This window comes from Oryctolagus cuniculus, chromosome 15, assembly GCF_051225735.1.
Source record: "Oryctolagus cuniculus isolate XC-2025 breed Fujian yellow rabbit chromosome 15, ASM5122573v1, whole genome shotgun sequence".
Lineage (NCBI taxonomy): Eukaryota > Metazoa > Chordata > Mammalia > Lagomorpha > Leporidae > Oryctolagus > Oryctolagus cuniculus.
The window spans coordinates 75,011,017-75,027,545 of NC_142881.1; the positions used below are offsets into that span (position 1 = coordinate 75,011,017).

Genomic DNA, 16,529 nt, shown 5'->3' on the forward strand with positions numbered 1-16,529 from the left:
GTGAGAAAGAAAATGAGAGTTCTTAGAATTACAATCTACCTCACTATTCAGAGCCTTCCCACATCATAACTTGAAAATAATCTTGGAATTGGATATACAGACAATAGACATGCTTTAAGATCAGAGCAGGAGCTCTACATTGTGGGCTAATGGTTACACCGCTGCCTGCAACACCGGCATCTCATATGGGTGCCACTCCTGTCCTGGCTGCTTCACTTCTAATCCAGCTCACTGCTAATGCGCCTGGGCAAAAAGCAGCAGAGGATGTCCCAAGTGCCTGGGTCACTGCCACCCACGTGGGAGATTCAGGTGAAGCACATGGCTCCTGGCTTCAGCCAATGGCTCAGACCATTGTGGCTACTTGGGGAGTGAGCCAGGGGATGGAAGATCTCTGTCTCTCCCTCTGTCTCTGTAACTCTAATTTTCAAATAAGCAAATAAATCATATAAAAGAGTAACTTCAGGTTTACAGACATCGAGTCATTGACTAAGGTTCTAGTACCCTCCAGGACTCGTGGAATGACCCATGCATAATCTCCATTCTTCAAAATCTCCACCAGGCAGAGACCACCCAGCTCTGTTTGTTCCTCTCTGAACTCCTCGCTGTCATTCCTTCCCACGGCAAGGCCTCATAAGCAGTCAGGTGCTTCTTGCTCAGGCCTGTTAAGTTCTGGAGGGCTCTCCCTTGCCAGAGCCACTCTTTCCCATTCCCTGGGGCCCCACTTTGAAAGCCCCTTGTCATCTCCATGTGGAATCATTCTGACGACAGTGCTGCCCAGTGTCCAGGGTATCAGGGACAAAGTGTCCTGCAGAGGACAGATGGAGTATAAAATACACTCCTGTCTCTTACAGGGTCCCACAGGCCTCCAAAGTCCCTGCCCTCACAGAGCAGAAAGTCACCTTGAGACACAACATGGCAACTTGGGGTAAGCATTTTGTGCCGCCACATGGGATGCTCACAAGGCATGTCGGAGCACCGTGCCGGTAACCCAGCTCCTCTGCTTCTGATCCAGCCTCCTGCCAAAGAACACCCTGGGAGGCAGCAAGTGATGGCTCCAGTATTTGGGTTCCTGTCACCCACGTGGGAGACCTGGATGGTGTTCCAGGCTCCCAGTTTAGACCTGGTGCAGCCCTGGCTGCTGCAGGCATTTGTAGGGCTCTCCAAATAAAATTAAAATAGCATTATAAAAGATACAACATGACATCTGTGAAACAATTATAGATCCAAAAGAATGCATACTTGACTGTATGAATATATAGATGGTAGTTGTTCTAGGAAGAAAAGAAAAAACACCTTTTTACATAGCACTTAATATGCAAAATTATTATTCTATCAATGCTACACAAAAGATCTCACTTAATCTTTACAGACATGTTGTCTGTAAGTATTTTACAGTTGAGAACATAGTTTCAAGGAGAAGAGTTTGCCTTTAGGCTGAATGCAGGGAAATGAAGGTGGAAGGATTAACAGCCATGTCTATGGTCTTCCATTTCCATGTCTACTGCATCTTTCTTCTATCACAGATATACTTTTCTTCCAATCCCTCCCCCCTCATTTCTCCCTCCCCTTCTTCATTTTCAATGTTGTTGCACATGTGTGAAAATATCATTAACTGCCTTCCATTGATTGTATTCAAGGTGGAACTGTCTCCGCTGAAAATAATTATATGTCCAAGGGTCCTCACAGATGACACATAAGTGGAGAGGATGCACTCAGGGTAGCTTTGCGGGGTCTGGCTTTCCTCTCCCCTCACTGTAAGGAAGACTGCGCCTATCTCAGGGGTGCTGATGGGGAGCTCAAACACAGGACTTCAGTCTTGGAAGACGTGGAGAACCTGCTGTCCCTGCACTGAACCACCTGACTTTGTACTTGTTCAAATAATTCATCTTCAAGGCTTTGATACCTCACTGGAATAGAATTCCTAACTTCCTAAGTGATACAAGGGATGCAGTCTGACTTTAACAAATTTATTCATTTATTTATTTGAAATGAAAAATCACAGGGAGAAGGAAAGGTGAAAACAGAGCTAGGTGGGGCCAGCGCTGTGGTGTAGCAGGTTAAAGCCCTGTCTGGCAGCGCCAGCATCCCATGTGGGTACCGATTCTAGTACCAACTGCTCCACTTCTGATCAGGCTCTCTGCTATGGCCTGGGAAAGCAGCAGAGGATGGCAGAAGTCCCTGGGACCCTGCACCCACATGGGAGACCTGGAAGAAGCTCCTGGCTCCTGGCTTCGGAGGATCGGGTCAGCTCTGGCCTTGTGGCCACCTGGGGAGTGAGCCAGCAGATAGAAGACCTCTCTGTATTTCCCTCTGTCTCTAACTCTCTCTGTAACTCTGTCTTTCATTAAATAAATCTTTTTAAAAAAAGAAAGAAACAGGGCTAGAGCTAGACGTAGACTTTTGTAGAAAGAGATCTTCCATCTCCTGGTTCACTCCCCAACTGCCTTAAATGGCCAGGTCTGAGCCAGCCTGAAGTCAGTTTCCAGGAACCTCACTTGGGTCTCCAACATGGCTGGCTGGGGCTGAGGTACTTGGCCCATCCCCCGCTGCCTTCCCAGGAAGAACATTAGCAGGAATCTGGATCCAAAGTGAAGTTGCTGGGACTTGAAAAGCCATTCTGACATGGGATGCCAACAGCAGCTTAACCACAATACTGGCCCCCTATGTTTTTATTTTTTGAAGAAGACCTTAACTTCCATTCTCCACTTAGAGGAAAGCCTGCCTAGAGGAGTTTGCTGTGCAATGTGCCCACACTCACCCTGAGCTTGTGCTTATGGACATCTAGGCTCAGCACATTACTGCAGCGCTCCATCTACTTCTGAGCAGCATGCTCTTTCCATGCATGTGAAGATGTGACCCACGATTGTATTATTGAAAGCCTTTAGCTATTTCCTAGTCATTGTCCCCTACACATCTGCAAACTATTCATTTTCAGATGGAATAGGGACACCCCTGCCCATGTCTTTGCAATGGTTTGGATGTGTCTCCCAAAAGTTTATGTTTTGGAAAACTGAATCCCTCAAGTTCTTTGGTGAATGGGGACTCTGGGAGGTAACTAGGATCCAATGAGGTCGTGGTGATGGAGCCCTGTGACAGCCTTGGGTGGCTTTGTAAGAAGAGGGGGGAGGCCTGAGCCAGTAGCTTGCTCTGTCTCACCATGTGAAGCCCTTTCCTTGGTGACTTGAAGGAGCTCCTCTTACACGTACCGGTTATTAATGCTTTTTTGTATTAAGTGGGCTAGAGCCATGTTCTTTCAGCCTTATCTGCTACTTAACCAAATCAGGAAAGAGAATGTGTGAAATTTACAGAGGCTGAGAAATGCTTCCAGCACCACTAACAAAGCCTGGTCTCCATGCCTCCTATGAGTCCTGCAGGGACTTGGGACATTAAGGGAGGAAGCCCATCCTTGCTTTGAGGGAGCTCAGCCTGGATACAGATGACGAAGCATGCACACAAGGCCTTTGTGTTAGCCCTTGATAGGAACCAAGTGCATGAGAGTAGCACGTTTCCTTCATGCACATTTGTCTATGTCTATTAAACGTCAAGACAAAAAATTAGCACAAGAACAGCAAAGCAGCTCTTATTTCACCAAATGTAATGACAGTGATATGGGAGACACATCCGAGGACATACAGAGAGTGCCTCTTCTTCTGATTCCTGGTCTTGGAGAGACAGATCAGCCCAGCTGTCAGCAGTACTGGGTCCCTCCCTGCAGGTCCCTGGGTCAAAGCACACACCACAGGCTCCTGAGATGTAGAGGGAGTCTCCACATCAAACACAGTGAGTTTCTGCTTTCCACCTTCACTAGGGAGATACCTCACTTTGCAGGCCCTGGGGAAACGGGAGATGCTGGGAAGGAAAGAACACAGCAGTGTTGTCAGTAGCCACCTGCTACCTGGAAGGAAAAGCAAAGGTGCGGGGGAGAAGAGGGGATAAATGCTCCCTACTTCTCTGTTAAATAATGGAATATTCCTCTAAGTCCTTCATTTAAAAAAATTATTTAGGGACCGATGTGGTGTAGCAAGTAAAACTGCTGCCTGCAATGCCAGCATCCCATATGGATACTAATTTGTGTCCCTGCTAATAGCTTGAGAAAAGCAGTGGAAGATGGCCTAAGTGCTTGGGCCCCTGCACTCACATGGGAGACCTGGAAGAAGCTCCTGGCTCCTGGCTTCAGATATTCCCAGCTCCAGATATTGTGGCTATCTAGGGAGTGAACCAGCAGATGGAAGATCTCTCTCTCCCCACCACCCCGTGTGTGTGTGTGTGTGTGTGTGTGTGTGTCCTTCTCTCGGTCAATAACTCTGTTTCTCAAAAAAAAAATACATCTTTTAAAAAAAAGGAGTTACAGAAGAGAGGCAGAGACACAGAGAGAAAGAGAGAGAGATTGTCTGTCTGTTGGTTCATTTTCCAAATAGTTGCAACAGCTAGGGCTCAGCCACACCAAAGCCAGGTGCCTGGAACTCCATCCTGCTCTCTCATTGTGGGTGGCAGGGGCACAAGTACTTGGGCTATCTTTGGCTGCTTTATTTTTTTTAAAGATTTATTTATTTATTTGAAAATCAGAGTTACACAGAGAGAGATGAGGCAGAGACAGATCTTCCACTCACTGGTTCACTCCTCAATTGGCCTCAATGGCCAGAGCTGCCCAATCTGAAGCCAGGCTTCTTCTGGTTCTCTCATGTGGGTGCAGGGGCCCAAGGACTTAGGCAATCTTCTACTGCTTTCCCAGGCCATAGCAGAGAGCTGGATCAGAAGTGGAGCAGCCGGGACTAGAACTGGTGCCCATATGGGATGCCAGCACTGCAGGCAGCAGCTGTACCTGCTATGACATAGTGCCAGCCCCTGGCTGCTCTCTAAGACATGTTAGTAGAGGGCTGTATCAGAAATGGAGTAGCCAGAGCTCATACAGGTTCTGGCATCACGGCTTAACCCTCTGTGCCATGATGCTGGCACTCCCCCCCTTATGTCCTTAGACACATTCCACTTTTACCTCCCCCACTGTCTTGTTTTCAAATGTCTGACAGTGTGTGTCTATTTTTCACACTATCTCTGCTCTATTCAAGTATGATTTCTTCCTCCACCCTTTGCACTAATCATTAATATCGATGTGCTGGAGCTTCCTTATGGCCAATGTCCTCACATTTCTGTCTGTGCCTTACCACATGCTGTCCTGATTCAACCTTCCAGGGGAGGTGTGTTCCATAGCCACAGAAATTTAGGAGAAAGCAGAGGGCCCTTGTTCCTTTGTTTTGTTCACACATGGCTCCTCTTCCATTCAATCGATGTCCACTCTCCTGCCCACACCCTACAAGATCCTCTCCCTCGATTCAGCACTTCTTCCAGGGATTGTTGGCGCATCCTCTCTCTGTACCCTTCTCCCGGCTCCCTCTGGCTGTCTGAAACATTGCTGTTCCTGGGAGCACCCTCCCAGCTGCCCCTTCTTTCCCTACCTCCTGGAAATGCATGATTTCAGTGGTCAGTTGTGTAATAACAATTCCAAAAATGAGGCGGTTGCACACGTACACGCCCATCTGCACCTGTGTTTACTATGCTGCATGTTTTCTATCTAGCTGTCACGCTGCCATTTTAAACTCAACATGACCAAATCCTATCTTTCTTTCTATATTTGTCTCGGTTAATATCATTAACATCTGTTCAATTAAACATTTAGGCATCATTTACAATGCAGCTCTACCTATTTTATAAATCATGTGATTTATCATTATTTGATTAAAGTCTCTGCGAGGCTCTGGATTAGCCAAAGACCTTGTAAAAATCCTCAGAATGTTCATCTTGTCTCCTTTTCTTACAGACTTGAGACTCTTTATTTTATATGTTGGCTTTACTGGAGCACAGTACCAGATATTTGGTCAAAGGTTATCCTAGATGTTACGGTGAAGATAGTTTTTTCGGCTGAGATTTTGGTGAACTTTGGGTAAAGCAGATTGTTCTACATTAATGTGTGTGTGCCCTGTCTCATCAGAGGAAAGCCTTAACAGAACAAACACTCATCTCCACTGAGCAGAGGAGATTCTACCAGTACCGTTTTTGTACTTGAACCACAACTCTTCCTGGGGTCTCTGGCCTGCTAGCCTGCTCCACATTCAAGAGAGTCCATTTCCACCTTGTTCTTTTCATAAAATACATTTTGAATGACCTTTGGGAGAGCCCCTTGTATGTATGGCTTTCAAATTATTTATCATCGGAATAAGCATCTTTTAATTCCATTGTCTATGAACTTGATTTTTCTAAAGGTTTATTTATTTTATTTGAAAGTCAGAGTTATAGTGAAAGAAAAAGAGAGAGAGAGAGAAAGGAGACACAGAGACACAGGTCTTCCACCTGCTGGTTCACTCTTTAAATGGCTGCAACAGGGTAGGATAAGGTTGAAGCCAGGAGACAGGAGCCAAAAGCTAGGAGCCAGGAGCCTCTTCTGGGCCTTTCATATGAGTGGCTAGGGCCCAAGCACTTGGACCATCTTCTGTTGCTTTCCCAGGCACATTAGCAGGGAGCTGATTGGAAGTGGAACATCTGGGACTAGAACCTGCACTCCAGTATGGGAGGCCAGCAATGCAAGTAGTGGCTTAACTTGCTGTGCTAAAATGCTGGCCCAGTCCATAAACTTTTTGAAGCAGTTGTATGTGAGTGTGTGTGTGTGTGTGTGTGTATCATGGTTTTGAAATATATATCCTGTTTGCTCTGTTTCTCTGGAGAACCCTGACATAGGAACTGATCCTATATTTTCAAATGAGATCATTCACCTGTGTGTTTTTTTTTTTTAAAGATAAAAAAAAGACATTCAAGTTAACAGCCAAACAAAAATAAGTAAACAGGTGCCAGCACTGTGGCATAGCAGGTTAAGCCTCTGCCTGCTGCACTGGTATCCCATATTGGTGCTGGTTCATATCCTGGCTACTCCTCTTCTGATCCAGCTCTCTGCTGATGGCCTGGAAAAAGAGTGGAAGATGGCCCAGTGCTTGGACCCTCTACCTCCTGTACCCACATGGGAGATCCAGAAGGAGCTCCTGGATCTTGGCTTCAGATGGACCCAGCTCCGGCCATGGAGGCCATTTGGGGAGTGAACCTGTGAATGAAAAGACCTCTCTCTGTTTCTCCCTCTATCTGTCTGTTAACTCTGCCTCTCAAATAAATCTTAAAACAACAGAAAAAAAAAAGTGATAAAACAATGACAGAAAATCTATTCAAACTCACCACCAATGTTAAGTCTGTGGTCCAACCTCTCCCACCCGCACCCTACCCACCCGCAGTGCCTTTGTACTCTACTTTGTGCTGCATTTTTGCCTTTGAATATTTGTCCATTTTTCCTGCCCAACTTTTCTCAGCTTCTCCGGTGGTTTAGGTGTGAACTTCTCCGTGCCCCATAACCCTGCTTCCCTATCTTTCTTTTGGCAGTTTCCACATTGAATGGCAACAATTTATGTCCATTTTCCTCAAAAGATTTAAACACCTTGAAGACTGGAGCTCACAGCCCTTGCCACCTGACAGGTCTTAGATCATTCTTTCTGGAACAGAATACCTTGAACCTGTAGCTGATGTCTCCCGATTTAATTCTTCCTGGATTCAGAAGGTATACTCAGTTCTCAAGAGGAGATCACATCCCACACTCTTCCCCTCTGAGTCACTGACATTCCAGCATCGTCTCATTAACCCCTCCTACGCTGCAGGGCTGGCTCAACTCCAAGCAGGAAGCCCAGGAGACAATGAGGCTGACCCCTAGGGACTCCCAACCCTTGAGAGCAAGAACTCAGGTTGAGTGCAGGCAGGAGGTGACCGCAGGGCACGCTGCAGCTGCTTGCTCTGTGCAAGTAACCAGCATGCAGATTGTCACCCTAAGACCATCCTCATCTGGGGCTAAGCCTTGCAGAAATGGGAACTGCTTTAATCATGCGCTAGGGTTCTCCTGGTGGATCAGGGCTATGTTCTTCTCCTAATGAATGAAAAAACAGTAAGTAGATAGAACGAGGCCTATTTCTTGGTGGCTGTCAATCAATATTGCCTAGAGTTGAATGGTGTTGGGGGAAGCGTCTCAGCCTTGGAGGCTGGCTTACTTGAACTAAGGAGGGGTAAATGTGAGTGAAGAGTGTTGTTCCTCCTACACCATTTTGGCAGAGCATTTCATCACACACCTCGTGATGGGTCACGTGATTCAGCGTGAGCCGCATTCATCTCCATTTGCACTTTAGCACTCACTATATGATACTGGGCAGTCTTTTGCCTCTCTGCTTTCAACTTCCTCGTCCGTAAATCAGGTCTCATAAACTGCTTCTCCATCACATTGCCGAGAGGCATAAATGAATTAAAATATGTCCAAGTGCCCATTGCCAAAAGTCACTCAATAAAGTGCTTGTTGAATCTGCGCCCTTCACACCCTCTTTATTATAGGCAATCACGGTTCTTTTTTCCCCATTCTGTGTACTGTCAGCCTTGCCAAAACACTCAGACTGTATTAACCTTGTGGTAATAAAGAAAAACAGCAAGCTAATTTGGGGAGCTTCCAGTAGCAAAACCGTCTATTAAAATTTTGAAAATGGTATAAAAACTATATGGCCACAATAGTTTCTCTGTGTTTGGCTTGGGAACTGGAGATGAACCTCATATTTCTAGTTCTCAGCTTTCACTGTTTGCTTCCAGAAAAGACAATTTAAGTGCTGGTTATTAGTGCTGTCAAAGCTCAGAAGTGAAGCAAATCTTGCTCAAATGACTGACAGCTACAAATTAATTTTATTTTCTTTAAACAACTAACCAGCCTGATGTTCATGCAACTGACAGGCCTCGTGGAGTGTCCTCTTGGCCCAGTGCACCACGATTTGTAGTACAAATTGCTGTTTCCATTCAGCTGCTTCTCTCTCTCTCCCTCTCTCCCCACCCCCATCAATTGATTTATTTAGTTGAGAAGCAGATAGACAAGACAAAGACAGAGACAGAGAAAACTTCCACTTGCCAATTCACTCCCCAGATACCTGAAACAGCAGGAACTGGATGAGGCTGAAACCAGGAGCCTGGAACTCCATCCAAGTCTCCCACATGGGTGGCAGGGATCCAATGTTAGAGCCATCACTGCTGTCACCTAGGGTCTGCATTAGCAGGAAGCTGGAGCCAGGAGCCAGAGCCAGGAGCCAGAGCCAGGCATCTAACCCAGGCACTCAGTTACCGGACACTAGCATCTTAACCAGCTTCTTATCAGGTTGGCCCAACACCTGCCTGCACTCAGCTTCTAAATAGGAAGACACTGTAGTTTGTTAAGTTACACCTGGGTGATTGAAAAGTGCAGGTAAGAATCCCACCTGTTGAGGAATAGGCTTGTTAGATGTTTATAACAGAAACAGCGTCACATTCATAATGAACTAACTGATAATATCTGTGATCTCTTAGCATAATGCATACAGAAGCACTGACCAAACACCATTTTAAGTGTCAAGGATGAAAAGAAAAATGCTAAGCAATCTCTTCTTATAAAGTTTCCAGAGGTTAAGAGCAAGAAAGACACAAATAAGGACTGTTGGGGGTTTCAAAAAGTTCATGGGGAATGTCATTAAAAGGTAAGTTTATTTTGGTGCCAAAACATTTGAAATCCATGCATATGATGGGTCATCAAAAAAGTTCATGGAAAATGTGAATTTTGGAAAATCTTGGTGCAGATTTCAAAATTTTGGGATCAAGGAACACTTATCTCCTAATTTTATTTTTCCTAATTTTAATTTATCTATTTTTATTCACATGATTTTATTTATTTGAAATGCAGAGAAACCAATAAACACTTTTTTCCCCTTTGCTTTCTTATTTTATCCCAGAGAGAGAAAGAGGGAGTGGGGGGAGAGAGCGAGGGAGTGAGCTCCCATCTGCTGGCTCACTCCCCAGATGCCTATGGTGCCCCCACCAATCTAGCTGAGACCAAGTCCTGGAGCTTGGACCTCAGTCTGGTCTCCTCCATCACTGCTGCCTCCCAGGGTCTGCAGTAGCAAGAAGCTGGAATCAGGAGCCACATATAGGAATTGAACCGACACTCTGATGTGGGATGCAGATGTCCCAGCAAACATCTTAACCACTAGGCCAAATGCCCATGCCTCTACCAAGATGTATCATCATATTATAGGCAGCAGAGACATAAAAGAGAGGCCAGTCATTTTTATGGGCAGAGAGTGAGGTGGGGGAATAATTCCTTTAAGAGGTGCCTTACCTGCTGCTATTATACACAGTGATGTCCACAGTCTTCCTTGTATGGCTCAGTGGATTTTTGCATACAAGGACAACTGTGTAATTATTATCCAGACCAAGACATTGGCTGTGATATTTTCATCTCCCAAGAAAGTGTCATTGTGTCCTCTCCCATTCTTCTGCACCTCCTGAGGTAACCACTATTTTATTACCATGGGTTAATAAGGTCTGCTTTCTAATTTCACATTTATAGATGCTTATGGTATATTCTGATTTGTAAATATTTTCTTCAGCCCAACACTTGTCTGTGAGTGCCATCCATGCACTCTGTGTTCCTGTGGCTCCCTTCATGGCTAGGAGATATTCCATTATATAAGGATGAGTTCAGATCTTTTCCAGGTGGGCGGTGGAGAGAGATGCAGCTAAAATGTAAGCGTAATGTATTGGGGGGTGCAGTAAACTGTGGTTGTATTATAGGGATTTGGGAATTGACTCAGGAGATTGGACTGAAGAAAAGATTGGAGTTACGGAGGGAAAGAGTTGGTATGTAGTGCAAGAAATTTGAACTCTGTTTTTTAGATTATCCCTAGGGGCTGCTGTTTATGGCACAGCAGGTTAAGTCAAAACTTGCTATGCTGGCATCCCATATCTGAGTACCAGTTCACATTCCAGGTCCTTTGCTTCTGATCCAGCTCCCTGCTGATGCATCTGGGAAAGCAGTGGAAGATGCGCTACTATTTGGGGCTCTGCTGCCCATGTGGGAGACCTGGTTCCTGGCTTTGGCCTGGCCCAGCTCCAACTGTTGCAGCATTTGAGGAATGAACAGTAATTGGAAGATCTCCCTCTCTCTCTCTCTCTCTCTCTTTTCTCCCTCTCTCTCTGTCACTCTGCCTTTCAAACAAATAAAACAAATCTTAAAAAAAAAAAAAACACTAAGAAGGATCAGCGTTGTGGCACAGCAGGTTAAAGCCCTGGCCTGCAGTGCTGGCATCCCATATGGGCGCTGGTTCAAGTCCTGGCTGCTCCACTTCCAATCCAGCTCTCTGCTATGGCCTGGGAAAGCAGTAGAAGATGGCCGAAGTCCATTGAGCTCCTGCACCTGTGTGGGAGACCTGGAAGAAGCTCCTGGCTCCTGGCTTCAGATCAGCTCAGCTCTAGCTGTTTCAGTCATTTGGAGAGTGAACGAATGGATGGAAGACCTCTCTCTCTCTCTGGCTCTACCTCTTTCTGTAACTCAGTATTTCAAATAAATAAAATAAATCTTAAAAAAAAACACTCAGAGAGTATTATGATCAGACTAAGTGTTAGACCTATTATTCAGTTGTAAAAATGACACATGTGTTGGGGTGAGGTGAATCCAGAATCAGGGCCCTCATCGCAGCCCAGGAGGCTTGACTGGGGACACGGGAAAGAGAGAAGTGGAATAATCAGAGGCAGCCATGTCTTTGGAGGCGGACAAGAAAGAGAGGGAGGAGCCAAGGAAAGGAGTCAATTTTGGGGCTTAAAAACCTGAGCTGTAAGCATGAGTGTGTGACCTGGTGGGTAAGACACTGCTGGCCCACATCAGAGTGCCTGGGTTTGAGCTTTGACTGCAGCTCCCAACTCCAGCTTCCTGTTAATAGAGACCCTGGGAGACCGTGATAATGACCCAAGCAGTGGGGTTCCTAACACCCACAGGTGAGTCCTGGATTGAGTTCCCAGCTCCCAGCTTTGGCCTCAGCACAGCCCCAGACATTGTAGGCATTTGGGGGAGTGAATCAGTTGGATAGGAGATCTCTCTGTGTCTATCTCTACCTCTTTGTCTCTCTGCCTAACAGACAATCATACAAGCCGAGATGCCGAATGCAAGACAGGAAGCAGTCAGTGACTGAGAGATGAGCCCCCACCATTGATGTTCATTTGACTCTGGGATGTGAGAGGGAGCCAGGGTGCCCAGATTCTTTCTGCAGTGTGGGGAGCAACTCAGACTATACTGTTACTGGAATTAAGACTTATTCTATGCATCTGCTCTCCCTCTGTGGGGAGCAACCTGGACTAGACTAAGTTACTGGAATTAAGACTTATTCTGTGCATCTGCTCTCCCACAATATGGCGCTGGGAGAGAAGTAAACAGCTTCCGCACAGCTGCCTCCAGTTCAACCAATAAACTGTAGGACTTGCTACTGATTGGAGGAGAGCAGCGTACTCGGCGTGTGGGCAGCCGAGTTGGGATTGGCAGAGGAGGACTATAAAGGAGGAGAGAGACTGCATGCACCAGGAACATCTATGGGGAACATCTAAGGGGAACACCTGTGCAGCCCCCGAGAGAGCCGGCCGGCGGTGTGCCGCTCCCCTGCGGAAGTGGGGAATGTGGCTAGGGGGAACTGCCCTTCCACGGAGGTGGAAGGGATAGTAGCCAACCCGGGAAGAACCAGCAGCAAACCCGGGGAGGGCCGAGCAGACAAAAGAATAGCGCAGGGTCCTGTGTCGTTCCTCCACGAAGAGGGGGAGCGACACTGCAGGTTCCCCACACCCTGACCTGAGCTGGGGTTAGCAGCAGAGCCCCTAGGAGATGGAAAAAACACCTCAAGGAATTATGCACACTTAATTTACATCTGGGTCTGAATTCCCCTGCCTACCTTCCTGTCACTTTGCCATTTCAAAGAATAGCATACCAGGACTTTTTATTCCAGCCCTGTGGTGGTGCCCTTTTTGAGAGAATAAATCCCAAGTAGTGTTGCCAAGAGCCAGTGACATTTGCCATGTTTGAAAAGGCCTCATTTTGAAGAATGATTATTGATTCTTTTTCACATTTCAGATCCCTCCCTTTGATGCTGCCTTTTACTGGCCCTGGTGAGCGGCCCTCAGCTGTGTGCCTGGCTCCTTGACACAGCAGTTCACCCACAAAGAACACACTGTTCTTCCAAGTGGCACTCACCCTGAGCCTCTCCCTAAGAACAGTTACTGCTTCTCTGAATATCTCATCACACAGAGGAGCTCCTCCAAGCCTCACCCCTGTGGCTGAAGACATGCAGATACGTTGTTCATCAATGAACGCAGGTGATGATGGGAGTATGCAGGGAGAGGGATGAGCTTCATTAGGATGGGGGTAGCAATTCTGGGATCACATCCATTCTGCAAGTTGTAGCAAGAAGTAGCATTAGAAGGGGGGGATGGGTAGAAGGGCACAGTAAGCCAGGAGAAAATGGTAATGTTTTGTAATTGCACATAATTGGTACCTCAGGGATAAATGTTGAAGAGAACTCCTGGGCATGGCTGGTGTCCCTGCTGCAGCTGAAGGATCTGGTTTCTGGTTCTAGAATCTTGAGATCACCTTGTGAGTGTTAGAAGTGAAGCCTCACATCCAATGGCAGTGATGGTTTTGTGAGTCCAAGGAGAAGAGGATAAGGCAAGAGTACGCGGTAAGTCCTGATATATGCTCCACATATTTGGCCTGGGTTATTTATTCTGTTGCATGTGTCCCTTGCAATGTCCTTGCCTTAAAGGCATTCGTAAGAATAGACAGAGCCTTGCTCATCAATGAACTTAGGGATCTGGAAAGAATTTCTACTGAATAGTAATTTAAGTCCTTCTTGGAAAGGTGGGACTGGCATTGAAATATATGACAGAATATACACATATGCAGTGTGCATACATGCAATCCATGTGGACTTACATATAGGTGAGTAGTTGAGTAGTTACCATTTGGAAGACAAAGTCTAAAACTGTGAATTAAGAAGCTCATTTGATGACTAGAATGAGGTAATTACTATCCTACCTCCTCCTATAGACCAACCCTCTGCAAGGAGTATGGGTGCTTTTGTTTAAGACCTGAAGATCCCAACTTGTGCTCTCCATTATGCTACTGTCCTGCCAGCACCAGCATCTCTAAAGAGAGTCTGTGAGATCAAATTGGCACCAGGTGGTTGAAATGTGTCCACAAAGGATGGACACGCCTATGCATTGCATTTCCTGCCTTCTCTGGATGGACGCATCCCAGTGCCATCCTGGACACTGATATCTCTTCAGAGTGCAACATCTGCATTGTAGGAGTTTATACACCCCCTTGAGTACTGAGGAATCCGCTGCCTCCTTCTGAACGACGTAACTGGGCAAGACCAAGGCAGGATAACAAGACTAGTGATTTAAATAACTTTAGTCAAATAATAGGATGGGTCTATTTTTCTCCTTTAACAAGTTACATTGTTCCACTTCCTATTTAACATTGGAAATAATTGCACTTATGCTTTTGCATCAGCTTCTATGCTGCCTTCTTATTGATTGTCCTGTGTTGACAATTTTCAGTTTAATATGATAGTTCTCAATGATTATGTGCACAATAATCACATGAGAAATGAGCTTAAACTGCAGTGATCCACACCTGGGTCCAAATCCACCCAAACAGACTCTCCAGGAAACGTAAATTCATATCATCATGATCAGTTCTGATTCTGATGCTCACCACTGGTTAATCAACCTAAGAGTCCTCTTCAGGTTTACCCTGATTTCAGTTGTGGACTCAAACATACCCTGTGACCAAGCTAAGTTCTTCCATCCTCAAATTCTGGTTGCTTCTGCGTGGTGTTAACAGCTTTGTCTGCTTCCAACATGTTGGTCAGCTCTGTTGTCTTGGGTCATCAGAGGGTCAACTTTCTAGCCTGTTGCTCAGTGAAGAGCGGGCTGTGGCATGTATCAGGCCTCCCATCCACAAGGGAAGAGGTAAGGAATCTACAGGTGGTGACTCCATGGTCCCAAATGTCCTTTACAAGGGTGTGAAGCTAAGGGACCAAAATTTCAGGCAGTCAACAAGAACAAATGTTGAAAACAAGCAACTATCTCAAATGAGCAATTGGTACTGTTTCAGAAACAGTCACCGGATTTCAAATGTGTCAAAGTTGGATGCACAGAGAAATCTCTTTGGCAAGCAGGAGAATAAGTACCAGCCCATGAAATTGTGTGTTGGACACAGGGCTGCCCCTGGCATCACAGCTTTGGGGTCCTGCTCACCCAGTGCAAATGTTTCCACTTCTTGGAGCACTTCAAGATCTTAAGAGCCTTCTGAAAATCTTAGGATGTTCTTTCTTAAAAAAAAAAAAAAAAGACAGCATGTTAGGGCAGGTGTCTGGCTTGATGGTCAAGATATCAGCCAGGATGCTCATGTCCCATATTGGAGTACCTACCTCCACCTCTCCAGCTACTGACTGCAGCTGATTGCCAATGCAGGTGCTGGGAAGCAGCAATGGTCACTCAATTAATTGAGTTCATGATACCCACATGGGGGACCTGAATTGAGTTCCTGGCTCTCGGCTTCAGCCTTTGCTCAGTCATTGTGGGCATTTGGTGAGTGTTTCTCTCTCTCTCTCTCTATCTCTCTCTCTCTCTCCCTCCCTCATTGGTCTTGCTCTCTCTCTCTTCCTCTCAAATATATGAAAATTTGAAAACAGGGTAATGTTAATTGCTATAATAAAATATAACATTTCAGTGCTTTGAGATGATAGAAATACATTTCTTACTCATAAAACAGTATAATGTGGATATTCCTGGTCAACAGGTGACTTTCTCCTGGCAATGATAATGGAACCCAGGCTGCTTCCATCTCATGGTTTCACCTTCCCCTAGGGTCTGCAACCAGTTGGCAGACGAGGAACTAGAGGATGAAGCAGGCAAACCCTATTCTTAACTGCCTCACATCCAAAGAAACCTGCAGCACTTTGTTCATTTACTTTTTTTCAGTGTTCTTTTTTTTTTTTTTTTTTTTAAGTAGACAGAGAGATCTCCCATCTGTTGGTTCATTCCCCAAATACCTGCAGTGGCACAGCTGGAGCTTAAGCAGGGAACCAGGAACATGATCCAGCTCTCTCACATGGGCAGCGGGACTCCAACTGCTTGAGCCATCACTCCTGCCAGGATGTACACTGGCAGGAAGCTGGTAAGGGAGCTGGATCCAGAACTTGAACCCAGGAACTCTGATACAAGAGGTCATTGTCCCAAGAGGCAGCCTAGCTGGAGTGTGTAACAACTGCCCATCATTTATTTTTGACAAAACCTGGTCACATGGCCTTACCTGGATTTAAGGTGTCAGGAAGTGACAGCTAAAATCCCTGCTTAGACATGTGGTTTGCACTACCAACTCAAAAGCAAAGCTGGAGTTTTATTCCTTGTGCTGTGGTCTGAAAGTGTGTGTTCCTCTGAAATTCCTATGTTGAAACCTTATCTCAGGGTGGTGGTATTAAGAGGTAGGACCTCTGGAGGTGGGTGAGAGATTAGGGCTCTTATTAAAGAGCCATGGGGGGGGGGGCTTGTGTGCCCCTCCATCTGCTAGCACCTTGATCTTGGACATTCCAGCATCCAGGGTGATGAGTGATGCATTT

The 16,529-nt window shown here is 45.9% G+C and overlaps 1 long non-coding RNA gene across 1 annotated transcript in view; it reads left to right on the forward strand.

Annotated features, from left to right (window-relative positions):
- Positions 1-12,154: 12,154 nt before the first annotated feature.
- The window catches only part of LOC149122075 (uncharacterized), a 28,489-nt gene continuing 24,114 nt past the window's right edge, over positions 12,155-16,529 (forward strand). Inside the window, exons 1-2 of the long non-coding RNA XR_016221727.1 lie at positions 12,155-13,218; positions 13,479-13,580. This is a non-coding gene — a long non-coding RNA (uncharacterized LOC149122075). The remainder of the gene's footprint in view (positions 13,219-13,478; positions 13,581-16,529) is intronic.